The sequence below is a fragment of the Canis lupus genome, chromosome 10, assembly GCF_011100685.1.
Source record: "Canis lupus familiaris isolate Mischka breed German Shepherd chromosome 10, alternate assembly UU_Cfam_GSD_1.0, whole genome shotgun sequence".
NCBI classification, from domain to species: Eukaryota; Metazoa; Chordata; class Mammalia; order Carnivora; family Canidae; genus Canis; species Canis lupus.
In genome coordinates, this window is record NC_049231.1 from 61,733,572 (window position 1) to 61,752,922 (window position 19,351).

The 19,351-nt window shown below is 44.5% G+C and overlaps 1 long non-coding RNA gene across 9 annotated transcripts in view; it reads right to left on the reverse strand.

Moving 5' to 3' along the window:
* LOC102154951 overlaps positions 1–19,351 on the reverse strand; it is a 144,821-nt gene that overhangs the window by 13,168 nt on the left and 112,302 nt on the right. For 6 of the 9 annotated variants that reach the window (XR_005366065.1, XR_005366061.1, XR_005366064.1 and 3 more), the window contains 2 exons: positions 10,517–10,978; positions 5,071–5,179 (listed from right to left, as the gene is read on the reverse strand). The exons of 2 other annotated variants lie outside the window; for them this stretch is intronic. This is a non-coding gene — a long non-coding RNA (uncharacterized LOC102154951). The remainder of the gene's footprint in view (positions 1–5,070; positions 5,180–10,516; positions 10,979–19,351) is intronic. One more of the 9 variants, XR_005366062.1, reaches the window with a different exon arrangement.

Here is a 19,351-nt window from a genome sequence, read left to right on the forward strand (position 1 = left end):
ACCATCTGGCACTTCCTTAAAGGGTTTTCTAAGTGCTTCACATGTGGACACCTTGTTGACCTAAGAAGATTATAAATTCCTCAAAGGCTGAAGTCTTGTGTTCTGTTGTTTTTTTGAAACTCCTAAAGTACTTAGCCCTTCTTTAGGCATCAAGTAAACACCTAGCAGAAAGTCCATGGATGCAATTACTCCCACAAAGTGCTAACTGTATCAGTTGCCCCACAGCCACAAGCATTCCTCTGTTTTTCCATTGGAAGTTACCATCAGCCCTATCCCAGTGCCCAAACCAAACCAAAATGATGTAAGGTCCAGAAGAGACCCAAACAGAGATGCAATAATCCTAGCTCCACAACCCAGGTGGTCTCCCACCTCCTCCTCATAAAGATCATCCAGCCAGTCCCATCCAACCCAGGCTCTCTTTGCCCTAAACTCTTCCTTTTCAAGGAGACATAGGCATCAATCCTTCCCTCTTCTGATAATTGCACTCTCCCCAATCTCAACTGTTTGGAAACTGCTTTCCTCCCAACATAACCTAATGAACATAACATCATGGGCACCCCATCCCTCTTACAATAATTGGTCCTGGGATAACCACAGGATGTATATACCATCTCGTGGGCACAATGATTGAGCCAAGGATGTGCATGTGACCCAGCTGAGCCAATAGCATCCTTCCCAAAGGTTTTTGTTTTGTTTTGTTTTTACTGGAACTGACAGAGAAGCTCCTCCCTCTCTGATTATGAAACTGTAACCATGAAAGTCAGGAGCTGCCCATCTCCTTTTGGAAGAGAGAAATCAGCTGAGACTAGAGCAAATGAAGTGGACAAACAGAAGAACAGAACCTGAGAGAGTAATGACAACATTCAAGACCTGACTGCAATGATCCTTAAGGCAGCCCTTCTGTCTGAGACTAGGTTATGGGGGTTCAGATTTCCCTTTTGTTTAAGTTAGATTTCTGTCACTTGTGTCCAGACAGTTCTTCTAACATATATACTTCCCAGGAGGGGCCTGTAATTTAGTGCCAAAAACAAGTACAGATGAGGCCATCCTGCAGATAAAGGTAAGTGGGTGATAGAATTCATCCAGGGGTTCCTCGTGGGCATGTCCTCTGCTGCTCTGAGGTAGACAGAGAAGGGGGGGTGGCAGGAAGTGCTTCTCAACCCACCATGGCTTGGGTCATGGCCTACAGCATCAAGGGCTCACAACTGAAACCCCCTGAAAGCACCGCCCCTTCCTTTCCTGCTGGCCACAGGTACTGATAGGAAAGGGACTCGCCAGCCTCCTGGTTGTACCCCTGAGGCAGGGGTCTGCTCTCTCTGCTCTGGGAAGACAGGGAGCACTGGGTGGTTCCTCAGCCAGAGCCTGCTGTGTCAAGATGTCAAGATGGCACCAAAACAAAACTTTGGTATCGTCAACCTAGTATGAAAAGGTGAGCTAGGAATCAAAACTTGAGCTTCTCTTCATTTCCTCCGTTACATGGGTAGAGAAATGCCTGGCTGCCTCCCAGGCAAGGCTCGAATAAGAGCATAACAATAACTACAACCTCCTTAGTAGTCACTATGTGCTGAGCCTGTGCATGCATTAGCTCATTAAGTCCTCCCAGCACAGCCTGGAACACTAAAAAAAAAACTCTGGTTAGATTTTTAAAATGAAATCTTACCCAAAGACACAGAGCTAGTAAGTTGCAGAGCTTGGTGTACAAACCACATCTATCTTAACAGTTTTGTGCTTTAGTGTTTATCCCAGTCCTCTACCCAGAAGTAGCATTGCTACATTTGTGGGGCGGGGACCAGGATACCCAACTACATTTGAATTTCAGATAAACAACAAATAATTTTTTAGTTGTTGCATATGCAAGAGTTGGAGCATATATATTAAAAGATTATTTGTCGTTTGAAATTCAAATATAATTTGGGTGGTTTTGTACTTTATCTGGCGACTCTATCTGGAGAGATCAACTGTATGAATGAACTCTGAAAATGGTAGATAGAGCATTACACAAAGCAAAGTCCTTTTGTTACATACCCTAACCCCAGCTCTAACAGTGACTGGCAATATTCTGGGACCACTGCAGGACATTCATATCCACAGCTATAAGATCCAGACAAGTATCCAGCATTAGCAACTTTATATAGCCCTTGTGGATATCCGATAAGCTCTAAACATAAAAGGTACTTGAATAACATTAATTGGGATTCAGAAAGAATGATACTGACCACCTTTACATCCTCTCACACACATACTTGCCTTCACAGTGGCTAGGATATCTTCTCTGGGGCCTCATCTTCTCTTTTACCCACCACTCAAATACCTAGATCACAAAGTCATCCCACTTGCTAAGTTTCTGGCCACAGCATGCCAGTTTAATACTAGATTCTGAGGATTTTAGTGTAGAGATATGGGCACCAACTTCAAGGCATAACACTGTGGTTGAAGAGACAGCATACAATTTGGTGCAGGAGCATGATGAGACAGTCCCCACTTGCTGGGCACCTTGGGCTCATCAGGCACGATGCTAGCTACATTCCCAGAGATGGTCCCTTATAATGCTCCCAGCTCCTCATCTAGGAATCACAGGTACCCTGCAATCTGTTGGAACACCTGGAAACCACCAGGGAGTCCCCACCCTGCTGTCAGAGGTGCCAAATGAGGCACTGGCTTCTTAATAGAATGATTAAAATCACCAACTTGAGTATTGGGAGGAGAGCTCTGCATTTTTCCATTTCTCAGATTTCTCATACAGATCACCTTAAGACCAGGCATGCTTCAGGGACATTTAGAGTGTCAAACTGGCCCAGGTACCAAAACATGAACCCTGTCAGAACACACTGTACGACCAGGACAATAGTAGTAACCGGCTCCATTATCCCTCGTTTGTGGACAGAGTGGGAAAGACAGTGTCTGAATCCCCTTTCCCAAACCTTGCGACTGTCCTAGCAGCGCAGTTGGCTACCACCACCCAGATCACCTAGCCTTGCACTACTGGCAGGCTAATGACTGCCCTGCCCTAGGGGACTAATGCCCTGCTTTGGTCTCATCAGGGATTCCTAATCTCTTCTCATTTCCCCCCATAATTCCAGCTGATAATAGTTACCAACTTTTCTCTATGGAAGAGACCTTCTGAGATAATGCAATTCCTCACGTTCATAAGTGGTTAAAGGACAATATTCAACCAGGGTTTTCCAAGGTCGAAGAACAACAGAGCAAGCTACAACTACCTGAAGGAGACCACACCACCTCCAGCTTCCCACACCACTTCTCCCAACTCAGACCTCTGGCTACACTGGAAACATTATGCCGAAGCACGTTTACTGGTCCCCACACTACCAGCCTTCCAAGAATGGCTTCAACTCTGTAAGGCGAAGTTGAAGCCGAGGAACCAGAAGGCTGCCCACCTCACATGCTGCTTGCGCTGAATTAGGCTCTGGAACCATCTAGTTTTACAATCCAGGAAATACAATGTGACATCTTGGATAACCGAATCCAGGAAAGAGTAAACAGGATCCTACTGGACTTGTATGTCCCGCTTTTATCACTCTCTCTTCATTTTCTGGAATATATAGTTAATCGCTTCCATACTAAACATTATATCTGCTTTTAATCCCAAAGTTTTCAGTACTTCAGTAGAGTCTCTTTTATTTATTTCTTTTCTTTTTTTTTTTTTTTTTTTTTTGCTCTTTCAAGGTCTTCATTTTTTCAATTTATTTATTTATTAAAGATTTTATTTATTTACTCATGAGAGACACACACAGAGAGAGAGGCAGGCATACAGGCTGAGGGAGAAGCAGGCTCCCTGGGGGAGTCCGATAGGAGACTTGATCCCAACTCCCGGATCATGACCTGAGCCAAAGGTAGATGCTCAACCACTGAGCTACCCAGGTGCCCCTCAGGGTCTTCATTTTATACCACTAACTTGTAGTTAAAAGGCTTGTTTTTGTTGCTTCTGTATTATCTGGAGGGTTTTGTTTGTCTGTTTGTTTGCTGTGTTTTGTTACTAGCCTTAAGAGATTCTAGGATCCTAACTCTGGTTCTAATGTCTGATATTTGACCTCATTCCTAGCTTTTTGCCTCTAATACTTCCCTTTCGTCACCTAGAACATTTCATCTTTCCTTAACCCTCTCTGAAATCCATACCTGTGGCCATATTCCTTCCCAAAGTTAGTCTTCCCTCCATTGTGAGTTCCTAAATAAAAGGGTCAGTAAAAATTTTCCCCTCAAAATGAGATACATTCAACCAATGCCCCTTCACCATTTTCACAGTGAAACTCAGCTTAAAAATTAAACAGTTTCTGGAATTTTTCTTTCAGATGTGAGCCCATGCCAATCACGTTTGTGCTCTTTACAAATGGATGGCTAGTCTTGCCTCAGAGTGACTTCCCCTTTCAAATCCTGCTCCCAAAAAACATTTTCTCCCTGTCAGTTTACCACTGACTGTCTGCAAATCATCCTGTGATCCCATGTAGAAAGGACATGATACACAAATAAATTTTAGTGTCCTATGCTCGGGGGTTATAACTGAAAATAGATTGGTAGTCAGAAAAAAAATGATGTGTGTATAGCACAAATACAATATATGTATGATGCCACATATATGGTGCCTATGTCAATAGCCTTAAATCCAGTATGATAATCTGCAAAATAAAACACAACATCTGACCCCAAATCCAAAGATTTTTGAATGAGACAAGTTTCTCATGGCTAATAAAGCTGTTCCTAATTGAACTTCATCCATGTGGATGCAATTACAACCTGTTTGGTACCCTACCTCAGTAATCATCCCATGTGATATTATCACTAGGGCTAACAATTATAGAGAGCTAATCATGTTAAGGAGCATATGCGCCTTAATTTTTAATTCTCACCAAAACCCCATGGGGTAACTCTTCTTTAACATTCCCATTTGACATATGAGGAAACCAAGGCTTACAGGCAATTGGTAACTTGACGAAGTTCCCATAATATGGCAAGTGATAGAGAAAGAATTAGAACTCCAGCTCATCCAGCTCCAGAGCCCATCATAGCCACTTCCTCTCCACATTCCTCCCCTGAAGAGTTCCACAGAAGGCTTACATTTTAAACCTGCTTGTAGGACAGGTGTTTGGAGCCCTCCACCATGCTGCTCACCAAGAGACTAATCAGTCAGCGTGGCTGTAGTAGGTCACACTTTGCTCCCCATCTTCTGTGGAGTATAAAGATGATTAATTGCTTACACAGAAATTGATCTAACCACTGTTTTATGAAAAATGCAGGATTTCCATATCTTTAAAGGGACTTCTCAAAGAAATGTGAATCAGGGAACAAAGTAATTGAATTTTTCTGTCTTTCCTGGCATTTTTAGCTACTGATTAATGTAGAGTCCTGGGTGTTGAAAGACTTGGAAAGATCGATAATAATATTAACCCTTATGAAAAGGTTTGTTATGAGATGGGACTGTAGCTCAGGGTCTTATATGGAAAACAATCAAAGGTTAGAGTTTTGTGGGCATCAGCTCTACTGGCAGGGGGTAGGGGTGGAGCAAACTTTCTGGCTACTATGATCTTCAGGATTTCCTCAGAACCTGAGCCTTCCCCTGGTCTAATAGCGATCTCCTCCTGTTAACATGTCACCATTAGGAAGGAGAGGAAACCGTAGGGTTGGCGACCACAGCCAGGCAACAGTAAGGGTATAATGGCGCCCTCCCCCATCACCGTCCCAGTCCAGCCGACTAATTGTCCACCCCTCAGCTCTGTCCTATTAAGAAGAACGCCCCTTGTCTCTCAGGCCACAGTTGGTCATGAGGATTAACCCCTCCCACCCCCTCACTCCCCCACCCAGGCATTCCCCCTCCTTCCAACAGTCCTCTGAGCAGACATGACTGACAAGAGTACCACAGGCGATGATGTCACAAAGAGAGGGGGCAGTGTGCCCTGTTAGACCATCTTTCACTCCAGTGGACTCGCCTTCACAGACAAATTGATTTGCAAAGGTTCAGGCTGCCAGCCCGGCCTGCTTTGCATACAGAACGCTCCCTGGTGACACAATAAAAAGTGGCCAGGCTAACAGAGGAGCACAGCGGGGTCTGGCCGGTTCAAAGTCCAAACTCCACACCCCCTCACCTCAGTCTGGTTTGAAAGGTCACTGTGTGTCTGGGAAAATAGTCGCAGGATACAATCCTTTATTAAAGGTCACTATTTTTCAACAGCACTTAACACACACTTACACACAAATTGAGACTGGAGAGGGGGAAAAAAAACTGGGGGCTGCATCGTATTGTATATTGTGCTTGCAAGATTTATGTCTTGTGGTCACCAGCAATAAACACACACTGCTTCAGTATTAAAGTTCACATTAATCCACTGATTCTCCCTCCCCTGGAAATCAGCCTCTTCTTCGCCAGGCAGACAGGGGCAACCAAGACTTTTGTTCATCTCTTTTGTTCCTTCCCTATATTTTCCTTCCCTTGTTGCAAATGTTTTACTTTTGTGGATTTTTTTAAAAAAGATTATTGCTGCCGTTGTTATTATTGACGTGCAGCCACAGAACTTTACTCTTGGTAGTTTGCTCTCTTGTGCTGTTCACGACGTGGGCCTGGCATTTGAATCCAAGACCGTGTGTCCTCACAATGGCCAAGACTCAGAGTGTGTGTCTGTGCATCTGTGTGTGTCACAGACCTTGAGAAGCAAAAGTCAAGTTCCTTTCTGCGCTGCCTGTGAAAATCCAGGGGAGCACACTCAGACTAAGCCGGTGACCATAAAGCCATCAAGGAGACTGCCAGTCCTGCTTATCCATTATGTTGTATATTTTATTTGAGTAAATACTTCCAATACAAGCAAAAATAGCAATTGTATTTTCCTCCAGTAACAGGCAGTTCATGTTTGGTTCCCAAAGAATGTTAACAATAGCAATCCCTGCACTCATAACAAAAGAGATTATCAAAGAAGTCAGCCCAAGCTGTTAGATTAATTTAGGCAAGAACTGCAAAAGAAAATATTTAGGGGAAATTCTATGAATTTCAAATAGCCGGCAAAAATATATAACGTGGAGGATTCCACTCTGCTCTGCAGCACATTTTTGCAAAGCTTTTGCCAGTGATAGGTTTCTGAGCTATCAAAAGCACATTAATTTTTTCTGATTAAAACAGCTGTGAAAATATACAAGTGTAACTGTGAAAAATCCGGGGCTTATTGTAATACTTTAAGCAAAACAAGGATAAAAGATTTTTAAATATGGACTTGCCAAAAGTAAAATATCTAACACGGGGAGAACTAATTCTGCGTGTGCTTCTAATATTTTGGCATAAATACTTTAATCCTCTTGTCCATCCTGTTGGCACCTCATCTACAGTTGACTTGTTAAGGGCTAGTTCCTTTGTAATGTCGTCAGCACCTCTCCATAGTTATTGACTGTGCTCTCATTAAAACTAGCAAGATCACAAAACGGCAGAAGTGAGAAGAGGTGGGGAGGAAGCTGGCTCCTCACTACAAAGGTATTCAGAAAGGCAAAAGAACCTAAAGGAGAAATGAAAAAAACAGGACAGAAGTGAAACTGTCTGACAAGGAGGAGAAGGAGGAGAGGGGAGGAAGGGGGAGAGAGGAGGAGGATGAAGTAGGAGAAGGAGGAAGAAACAGGTGAGACAGGAGGAGGGAGGAGGTCAGGGAGAAAGGAGAGAGAGGAGGGTGAGGAGGAGCAGGAGCTTTCTGGAAGTGGGGCTGGGGTTTGGTGACTCTGCTTTCATGTTTTTGTTCATTATGAAAACACACAGGTAATCACAAAGACCAAGTTCACCCAGAGTTATGCCAGGATGTAGCATATCAATGTAGCGCCCACACTCATAGCCACAGATGGCTCATCTTTTTATCTCATTATTTAAAACAAATGCTTTTTGGAGGAAGACGTCAATTTCTCTTGCCCTTACCCCTGATTTTGGGCTTGGCTGGCAATGATTTATTTCACCATGGACCCAGACTCTTCATTCCCTAATCTGCTACCGTGAAAGGGGCGACCTCATGAACAAAATCACTGTGTGATTCAAAAGTATGTGGGGGGGGGGGGGTACATACATAACCCAAAGAGGAGAACCACCCAAAATCCAGTTCCTCAGCTCCAAAGACAATATGTAATGATGGAGAAAAGAAGAGAAGGAAAGAAAAAAAAAAAGAAGGATGTCCTCCTTGCCCTGGCCCCGGGTTGGAGGTGGAAAACAGGTAAAGCTGTGTGCTGCGCTGATCCTGCACCCCGCCCCATTCAGACAAGAGTGCTGGGATTGGGACTCCAGGTCAGACGAGAGCTGCCCTGAGCTACCCATTCCCAATGTGGGGCCCACACCCAGCACTCCCCTGGCTCCGTCGAGGCAGCAATTCAGGTGCCCCTGCCCCCAAAGCCAGGAGTGCTGTGGTCCTGCTGTAATCGTAAGCGCCTGGGATTCCAACCCAGAGCTCCCAACGTGTTCAAAGGCAGCACTAATGTGTAAAACGTCTGGGCTCAGCTGAGGCATCACATCAGTCTCTGCAAATGAGGCTTTTCGGACAGCAAAGGATGAAGAGCCAGTTTCTGAGGGGGTTTGGGAATTGCTGAGCTGGGATGGTCCTTCTCTCCCCCATTCTTGACTCTCCCTCCAGCCTCCACTCCTCCCCTGTCCCCTGCCAGGTGATTAATTCCAGGCCCCAAGAGGGTCTCCAGAGGGATCCACATTCACTGCAGTGACACCCAGTGCTAAGGGAGAGAGAAACAAGCAGAGGATCCTCGGCTGCCAGCTGTGGCCCAAAGCCAGTAAGTCCCTTCTGGCCAGGCTGTGCCATACCCTGATCCTAGGCAACTGGGGGCTCTGCCCCCAGGATGGGGTGCTGAGGCCGCACACCGGCTTCAGTCTTGGGGTGTGAGGCTGCCCTGTGCCCTCAGAGGAGTTCAAGGCACCTTTACACAGCACAGCCGTGCCTCTAAGCCCTGTTCTCCTCCTCTGCACCCTGGTTTAGCCTCCTAAGACCATGCCACTCATCTCTGCCTCCTATCCCACCCTCCCACCTCATTCCAGGAAACCTGTGGTCACATAGCCACAGGGACTACCCATCCAGGAACTTTCCAGGGAAACAGCACCTCTCACTTACTCTAAGTGCTTGGCAGGTGCCTGAGAGACCCAGATGTTTAAGCATCTGACTCTTGATTTTGGCTCAGGTCATGATCTCAGGGTCGTAATATTGAGCCCCAGGTCGGGCTTCATGATAGGCATGGACCCTGCTTAAGATCCTCTGCTCTCCCTCTGCCTCTGCTCCTCCTCTGCTATCTAAGGAAAGGAAAGGGAAAGGGAAAGGGAAAGGGAAAGGGAAAGGGAAAGGGAAAGGGAAAGGGAAAGGGAAGGGAAGGGAAGGGAAGGGAAGGGAAGGGAAGGGAAGGGAAGGGAAGGGAAGGAAAGGAAAGGAGGAAAGGAAGGGAGGGAGAGAGGAAGGGAGGGGGGTGTTTGGACTTGTCCAGGTACTTCAAGCCCTTCAGATTATCTTTCCAGGTGGGCAGAGACTGACTAATGCAAAAGCCTCCTGTGGCAGAGCAGACCTTTAGGCCGAAAAATGAGCATCACTTTTCTCCACGACTCACGGCTTTGGGACATTTTAGTTTTTCCTTCTGGAGAAGTATTCCAGATATTTTCTTACCCTTGCACTATTCAAGCCTGTAATGATTATGCAGAAGTGTGTACCTGTGTGTGTGTTTGCACGAATTCACGCCGGGGGAAATACTGAGGCAGCCACCCCCTGGTCACAGGCTGAGGACAGGCAGTTTTGTGTCAGTGTGTCCAGAATGCCAGCTCTATAAGGGCAGGGATTTTTATCTGCTTTGTACACCCCTGAGCCCCAGCACCTAGAACAGCACCAGCTCAACTATCCGTGCTCAATAAATATTTACTGAAAAATGTGATATGCTGCAGAATGGGAGTGCGTGACTCAGAGGTTTCTGGTTATTTCTTTTATTTGTCACTGATTAAAAGAAAAATCAGCAGGGTAGGAGTTCAACAAGATCCTTTTTGCTTATTGGTGTGTGTGCACATGTCTGGGGGGGGGGGGTTTGGCATTAGTATCTATATGGGTTTTTTTTCCCTTTGCTGCATCCGGTCCAATCCTTCCACTTCTTCAGTGCCGGGGTCATGCACCTGAGTTCTGTTATAATAGTAATTACAATGGTTTTGACAGCCTTATGAGTATAGTTCGGAAAGCAGCTGTCACAGAAATTAGCAAGTTTTGCCAACAGCTCAGCTCAGAGGTGATTGGAGCCCAGGCCGGGACAGGAGGAGTTAACTGAGATGAGTGGGGTGTTATGCAAAGCACCAAATCCCTAAACTCCCGCAAAGATCTTTGATGGCCGTGATCAATAGATTCTCAGACCACACTGACATAACCTTGTCATGCCTCAGCAAGGGTACGATGGCTAAAAAGGGGTGGGGAGGTGGAGAGGTAGGAGGAGAGGGAGGAGAGAAAACAGGGAGAGGGATAAAGATATCATGTGCCCTCCCCTCTCCTGCACCCCCAGCGCCCCTTCTTTCCACACCTACCCCCTCTTCAACAGGCATCACACAGCAAGTGACTGGTAATGGTTCTTTGGCCTTGTACAGCTTTTAAAATCCTTCAGCTGAAGCATCTCAGCTCCAATCGCCAGCAAAGCTTGAGCACCCTTGAGACCCTGGTGCAGATAATCATCATCCACTCAGTGACAAGAAGCCGAGCGCCGCTTCGGTACCAAGGAGACCGAATGTGGCAGGGCACCAAGGTGCCATCTTAGACGCATCCAAGCAGCCGCCGTGGCGGCGGCAGCAGCAGCAGCACACAGGGATGTGGATGTGTGTGCAAGTTGTTGATCCCCCCCCCTTTCCTTCTTCGTCTCTATCTTCTTCTCCCTCTTTCTTCACTCTCCACAGAGAATCCTTTCTCGAGAGGGATGCTGTTAACACAGCTGCTCTTAGCAGGCTTCCCGTTACCCAGCACCTGCCGGACCAAATTGAATCCTGTAGTCAATACTGTTGGAAAGGAAAATGACATTAATTTGTGTAAAAGTGTAATCAAAAGGTGGTTGGGTGATTTTTCTTGCTTTCAGAGAAATGTGGGTTTGAGTTTATGATTATATAAAAGGGAGCCAGTCGGTCAGCAGCTTCCTGCCTTCCACCCAGCACTTCCCAAGCGCTCTTGCTGCCATGTGACAGCATTAGAGTTAATGGTGTTGCATTATGTATACAATACACTGTGGATGGTACAGCTGGCTGGGATGGTCCTGCGGACCAGGGTGCTGATGGGTATTTACATGCCAGCTGAAAGGTGGAAGAGAGAATATCCAGAAATAAAAGAAGAGCCATCCCTAATACACACAGAACTCAAACCTCCAGCAGCTTGGAGCAGCGGGTAAATTTCCAGATCGCAAGGGCCCCCGCGTTTATATTCCCTTTTCCACCTCGGGCCTTTGGCTCACATTTTCCATTCACAGAGCTCCCTGGCAAATTGAAGATGGTCTAAACAAGGAATACCACATCCCTTGCACGTATTAAAAATAGCTCTCCAAACAGCCCAAAATATTTTCATTCCATTGTCAACTTTCCATCTCACACCTTAACAAGGGGCAGTCCTCAGAAAGAGACAGCTCTGGGCAATTGTCCTTTGCAGGCCTGTCTTTGAGACCAAGTTACCAGGCCTGAAGCCCCTGCCCAGAGCAAATGAATTTTACTATTAAGCAGTCATACAAAGGAGATGCAGGCAAAAGGTTTGCAAAAGAAAAGACGCTGTTCCATTCTGGACTCTGGGAGGAAAGAGGTGGGCATTTCGTGTGCAACTTTGCTATCCCCCAGGGCCAATTGAGCATTAGGCACTGACCACGGCAATGGAAGAGGTCACGGTGATGACGCCGGGGGCCTGGGAGAGTGGGAGAGGAAACCATCTTTGCCCTGAAAGTGTGGAAAGTATGCCAGGAACCAAAGCAGGGGATTTTAGGATCCCAGAGAGCCTGACAAAAGAAAACTACATCTTTAAAAAAGTTATTTAAGGAATTGGCCTTGTGTGGGGGTGGGGGGTGGGGGGATGGCAAGAGGTAGGAGACTTATGGGAAACCTCAGGAACAGCAGGGGTGGTCCTAGTGCCTCTCTATCCTCTGTCATCCCCCACCCCAGAAGGAAAAGCTGCCCCCCTATGTGCTGCCCAAAATTTGAATTCACTTAGTTGATTCATTCATTCAATGAAATCTACTGATCCTCTACCACCTGTCAGGCACTGTGCTAGGTCCTGAGGAACAAAACTGACAAAAATATCTGTCCACATGGAACTTCCATACTATCCCTCCACCAGGGATGCAGCCTTTCGAAAGACAGTGATGGAGGGGAGGTGCACCTGGGCAGCTTAGGCGGTTAAGGGTCTCCCTTCGGCTCAGGTCATGATCCCAATGTCCTGGGTTTGAGCCCCACATAGGGATCCCTGCTCAATGGGGAGTCTGCTTCTCCCTCTCACTCTCCCTCTGCCCCTCATTCTCTCTCTCAAATAAAAAAAAAATCTAAAAAACAAAAAAAAAGGATAGTGAGGAGTGCAAGCAGTCTTAGGAAAGAAAACCAAGGTATAAGCAACTTATATTTGTGTTCTCTAGGAAATTTTTAGTAGCAGGGGTGGGGGATGGAGGGTGGGAAGAGCACAGGACACTAAGTCGAGAGGGAAGAAGGAAATTGTGGGGGGGGGGCGGTGATGAGCTGGCCCTGGAAAGAGGGAGGAGTACAAAAGCTGAAGTCACTGAGGCAAGATGCACCCACTTTGCAATTTTGCTGATGATTAGCACTGGTAATGAAGAGGTGATCGTGCAAATATCCATGGGGGGAAGTGCCAGATTCTGAGTTACTATTATTTTTATATGAGGCAAAAAGCTGGCAAAAATCTCTATTCAGCTGCCAATAAGCCTGCATTCCAAGGCCAGGTCTAGATACAAAGCCGCAGGGCTCTCCAATATTCAGAGCAGTACAGAATCTGTCCCCAATCTCTCAGCAGCTGGCTTCATCCTTCTTCCCCTGGGCTTCCCACAAATCTCTGTAATGCTTTAGGAGCCCAAGCATGTCAACCAGCACCCTGTTCACCGAAAAAGATACAGCAATTTGAAAATAACAATTCTTTCCCTAAAATTCTGGTGTGCTGTTCAAAGTTATTAAAAAACTTGACCTTCATCCTCAGCCACTGCAGTACCCATGAAAGCCATGGATTTCACTCGAGCCACAGGTCATGCTTTCCCCTGGCGTGCAGAATCATTCAGAGTCCTTGTGTCACAGGAAAGCCTACCTCGTGTCTGAATCATGCCAGAGTTTGTGTCCAGTCACAGAGAAGAGTCCAGTCACCTCCTTGCCCTCGTGCTATTTCCAGTCCTAACATTGGAATCATAGTCCCTTTTTTCAGCCTTCATTCCTTTACCCTCTACCTGCATCAAGACATAAGACTTTGGCGCTGTCCCATTTCTAGAAAGGTCTTTCCCCAGTAGCTTAAAGTATCACCAATTTCCTCCTCTCATAAAAAGAAAAGAAAAAGGGGCACCTGGGTGGCTCAGTGGTTAAGCATCTGCCTTCAGCTCAGGGCATGATCCCAGGGTCCTGGGATCAAATCCCGCATCAGGCTCCCTGCAGGGAGCCTGCTCTCCCTCTGCCTATGTCTCTGCCTCTCTCTCTAGGTCTCTCATGAATAAATAAATAAAATCTTTTTAAAAATTTAAAAATTAAAAAAATTAAAAGAAAAAGCTTTCAAATTACTTTATAGAAATCAAAATGGCATCCCCCAAATGATTCAATCAATCCCTTTACAAAGTCATGTTTGTGTGTGTGTGTGCACACAACACACTCACTCACATGCGACCAACTCAAAACTATTGGCCTGAAAAACCGGCTATCCCACAGATGCCCCTTTCGACATAACTACATAAAAAGAGGTCAGGTCTCGGCCTGCAGCCTGAGCTCAGTCTGTGATCTGCCCAGGGTCACTAAAATAAAAGATCATCCAGAGAGCTGAAAGATCCAAAGTTACTCAGTGTGCACACTGCCTAGGGGTGCTGAAACAAGGTTGAAAATACAACCTGGTACGTGACGGCTGTGTGGGATATTAGATTGTGGCTGGCCCAGGGTGCTGAACGGCTCGCTGATATATTGGGTGTAGGTGGTTATACAGAGAAATGAGCTGAAGAGAAAGACCCAAATACACAGAGGGAAAGAGAGACAGGGAGAGAGATCTAGAATGAGACCGAGTGATGGAGGGAGACAGAATGAGTGACAGTGAGACAAAGAGGCAGGGAACACAAAGGCGATAGATGCCCTCTTTTCCTCAGTGTTCCCAGAGATTAGAAATGAAAGCAAAATGAATAAATCGCCATCCTGGTTGGTGATATTGGAAACTTCTTTTCTTCCTTGAGGGAAAGGAAAGCGGATGATGTCTTCTCTTTATCCAATTTTTAAACAGTCTGCAGGGAGCTGGGAGGGAAATGCAGACCAGGAAAAATAACAACAGCAAGGGTGGGGAAGAAAAGAACAGTGTATGAACTCTGAGCCACCGTGAAAGTTGGGTGGCATCAAATTGTTGTGATTTTAGGAATGATTTCTCCTCACCAGTATATTTTTTTCTTTCTCCCCTCAAACTTGTTCCCGTGGGCCCTGCTTCATTGAACCTTAGACAATAGTGACCTCAGCATAGAGACATATATCCAGGCAGCCACAGCCTGAGGCAGGAGACCAGGATGCAAAGGGCAAAGGTTTGACCCTAAGAAAAATTTCTCATGGAGGTCAGATCACATTGCCTGGCTGGAAGGAATTTTTTTTTTTTTTTTTTTTTTTTTGCCTGATATTGTTTTCTCTCTTCAAGTGACTGATTTTCCCAGCCAAATCTTTTACTCCTGTGGATGAGAAGTGGTGTTTGCCTCTTCTGGAGTTGCGTATGCATAGCTGCCTCCTGCCGCTTTCCATGAATGCCATCACTTGCCACTTCTCCAGAGCTCCCCTGGAGACATAGCAATGCAGCCAATGCCAGGCTGCACCGCTCCAGCCTCCCTGCAACCTCTCAACCCCCACCCTTAGGGCCCACCCACCCCATACCCCCCTCAGGGAACTCAGCATCTCTCAAAACCGTCTGGTTACACGCGGGCCAATGAGACGGCGTTTGTTAGTTGCAAATGTTCAAATTAACACTTACTCCTGTCTCTGAGTCTGCAGGGAAAACCAAGTCTGACTACTAATTACAGCTTTGGGGGGTGAAAATAAACGGAAGTGTGCCAAGTCAAGGCCTTCATGCAGAAGAAAAATGTCTTCATCTGGTTGCAGCATTTTGACATTGGAGGCCCAAGAGCTGGAGAGAGGAGTGCTGGGGCCAAAAGGGGCTGTATCCTGCTGGGGCAGAAGCACGGTGCCTCCAGGCCTTGCCCTTATACCCTGGGCATCAGACGTCCAGGGCTGGCTCACACATCTTTGCTCGTTACGTGATAGTAGCAGAGGTGGGGAGGAAGCTGTTCCAGGAATCAAGGGAAGGTCAGTGAGTGGTGCAAGGACCCCCCATCATGGCCCTACACAGCTGGTCTCTTTCTTCCCTCAGAGCTCAACAGTCCCTCCAGGCACCAGACCTAGTAGAATTTCCCAGGCTTGCCTCCACTACCTGTGAAGATTTTCCTGACTACTCAACCCTTGCAATCTCCTGCACTTTGTTTCCTTGAAGTTCTTTTTTCTACCATTCTTTTACTGGTGTAACAGCTTTGTAGAGTTAGCTAACTTTCAGCTCATCCCTAATGAGATGCCTCGATCTGGGAAATACTGCACTCTCTCTAGTCTTGGGACATTTTCAGCCATTACACCTTCATGTATTGTTTCTGCATTATTTTCCTCCTCCTCTTGGGACTCCTATGAAACATGTGCTGGGGCTTTTGATCAGTCCTCCAAATCTCTTAACTTTTTTTTCATGTTTTCCATCCCATTAGCTCTTCTTGCCACATTTTGGGACGTTTCCTCAGTTCAGTCTTCCAGTTTCATAATCCAATTTCATAATTGTGTGCAGTATGCTATTTGATCTTTTGTATGGTTTCAAATATACCTGCACATTTTCAAATAGTCCTTCCTCCAAGATGTGGCATCTAACTCCTCTCTTCTGAGTAAGGGCTAATTCCAATGACTCTCATCTAATGAATAGGATATAGTGGATGCAATGGTGTGTAACTTCCAAGACTTGGTGACAAAGAATATCATGGTTTCCTTCTCCTTTGCTCTCTCTCTCTCTTTGATCACTAGCTGTAGGGGGAGCCAGCTGTCATGTCATGAGGACACATCAATGTGCAATTTGGAGATGCCCATGTGAGGAGGAACTGAGCTCATCTCCACCTTCCCTGTGAAGGAATCATCTTGGAAGCAGGTCCTCCAGGCCCAGTCAGGCCTTTATAGCACTGCAGATCTGGCTGACAGCTTTACCAAACCTAATGAAAGAACCAGCCAGTTATACCATTCCTGAATTCCCAGCCCCAAGAAACTGGGATAATAAATATTTATGCTTTAAGCGACTAAGTTTTGGCATGATTTGTTAACTAATATACACACAGACTTGATTTTTTAAATTCCAGTGATGATTCCTTCACCTTTGAAGTTTTCTATGACCACCTGCTCTTGTTTCATTTACTCCTGTTCATATTTCATCATTTCCATGCTTCCCATTATCTTTGAAAACATTTAAATTATGTGTTTGAAAATGCTTTTTTATTGCTCTATCAGGTCTTTCTCTTGGATGTTGGTTCAACTATTTGCTAAGTTTGTTATTTGCCTTTCATGGTCACTTGGACTTCATGGGTGCTTTGTAATTTTTGTTTGTGAAATTATCTTTTACGAGAATTTCCTCCAGTAAATATTCAGAAGACCCATGGCAATCTTAAGAAGGTTTGAGACTCAGATCAAACCTTCCTAGTTCAAAGTAATCTGCTAACCAGCAGATTTGACCTGAGCATATAGCACAGTTGCAGGATCCTGTCAGCCTGGGTGGTACTTCCCAGGACCTTAGCTACAACCCCAAGCAGGGAAGAAGGGTTTTGCTGCTGCCCTCTCCCAAATTTAATTGGGAGAGTATGTGTCTGGGCCTTAGCTTTATATAACTTATGTAACTCTAGCTCCAGGTCTTCAGGATAATGGGGTCCCAGCCTAAACCCACCAATAAACCAGTCCCATCCCCAGTGCCAACAAGCCTAACAGCTTTGGCCTCCAAATTCCAGTGTGGCACATATATTAAATTATTTTATGGAAACCTCTCCTCTTATGACTGCTGGAAATTCCCTCTTCAGGAGTATGTTCTTGTTAAATTTTTTTCTCTTCATTTGTAAGTGTTCAAGGTAGAAAGTGGAGACTTCAGCTTGTAGCTAATGTCTTTGCTCTAACAGAAATCTTATTTGCTAACTTTCCACATTTATTTTTCCTCCCTCCTCAATCATACCATAAGCTTCTAACAGTCAGGGACAGGATTATGCCCTTTAATACTTCTCCTCATTGGAAGAGCAGAACACTTTCATGTGGGAGCTACTCTATAAATATTTGATTGACTGACAGGTAATGTGATAGGAAGGTCTGAGAGCAAAAGGAAATTAAATTTCTCTCATATTTCATCAGGACTACCAACCCTCAGATTTGGAACCCCCTACAAAGTTGGTTCCTAAGCTTTCTAGATTATAGATACTTTGAAAACCTAATTAGACCCTCTCTGCAGGAAAGAAAGAAAAAAAGAAAAAGAAAAAGAAAAAGAAAAAGAAAAAGAAAAAGATAAAGAAAAAGAAGAAAAAGAAAAAGAAAAAAGAAAAGAAAAGAAAAGAAAAGAGAAAAGAAAGAAAAGAAAAGAAAAGAAAAGAAAAGAAAAGAAAAGAAAAGAAAAGAAAAGAAAGAAAAGAAAAGAAAAAAGAAAAAGAAAGCAGCAACACACAAACACAAAGCTCTGCCTTGTTTCAGGGATTTAAGTAGTTTTAAAAATTAGTATTAGAATATAAAAATGTTTCTTTTTTGTGTCTCTTAATAAAATTCTTTTGATCTCATAAGTTATTTTTTCCTGCCTCCTTTTTTTAATCATTAGAATAACCTTATCCTTCTCTTGACAGATGTGGAAGCTGAGGGCCCTAGAGCCTAAGTGACTTGCCCAAGCAAATCATAGTGTGATGTTTGGCTAGATGCAGCTCTAGGACCAGTTTTTTTCCACTATCTTGACTGCTTCTCCTCATAACTTTAGGTCTAGGTATACTACTATGTAGTAGCACCACAAAAAAAGTCAGAATTAACTTTAATCCTATCAATAAATGACATTAATTTGTTACCAATATGGAACCCATACTTCACCTTGCTTTATAAATATTCTCTTGTACCAGGTCTTTTGCTATGGATCAGTTAAGTCAAATGGTACATCTAGAAATGAGACCTACAATCTCAGCCCCCTTAGCCAATTGAACTCATGTCATGCTCCCATCTGTCATTCAAGGTCAATTCAGCCAACATTTATTGATGTCTGGCATTTACCAGGCACTGCTCTCAACACAGAAAACACAGAAATGGCCAAGGTCACACAGGGCTCATTGGCTAATGGAATGATAGACATGTAGACACATAACTATAATAAAATGTACATGCTAAACTAGGAGTATGCACAAAGTGGAAGAGAAAATTACAATTAATTTGAAAAAAGTGAAAATTGGCTAAACCACATTCTCAATTCACCATAAAACAAATCTAGGAATTATTAACAAAATAACACCCCCTCAAATACCCTCAGATCCTTGGAATTTTAAAAATTCACTGATAAAAAATTTTCAGGGATCCCTGGGTGGCGCAGCAGTTTGGCGCCTGCCTTTGGCCCAGGGCACGATCCTGGAGACCCGGGATCGAGTCCCATGTCGGGCTCCCAGTGCATGGAGCCTGCTTCTCCCTCTGCCTGTGTCTCTGCCTCTCTCTCTGTCTCTGTGTGACTATCATAAATAAATAAAAAAAATTTTTTTAATTTTTTAAAAAAATTTTTTTCAGTTAAAGGGGAAAAAGTTCAGGACTATCTACAAAAGTACAAATGTGAACTTATGAGATGCTCTCAAATCTATAGTCAGAAGACAAATAGCCTTAAATACCTTATTAGTCATTTTTAAAAAGATAAAAATAAACTAAAATTTCAAGTCAAACGATTTAGAAAAAGTAAAGAAGAAATAATTAGCGAAAATAAAACCAATGTATTAAAAAAGAAAAAGAGTTGAGACTGTAAATAAATTTAAGAGAAAAATATATTCAAAATTAGGCATAAAAGAGTACATAATCCACCAGCATGCACTTTTACTTATATAAGAATCTCATGTGCCACACTACAACAAATAAAAAATAAAATCTTTGTAAAATAGGTAATTTTCTAAG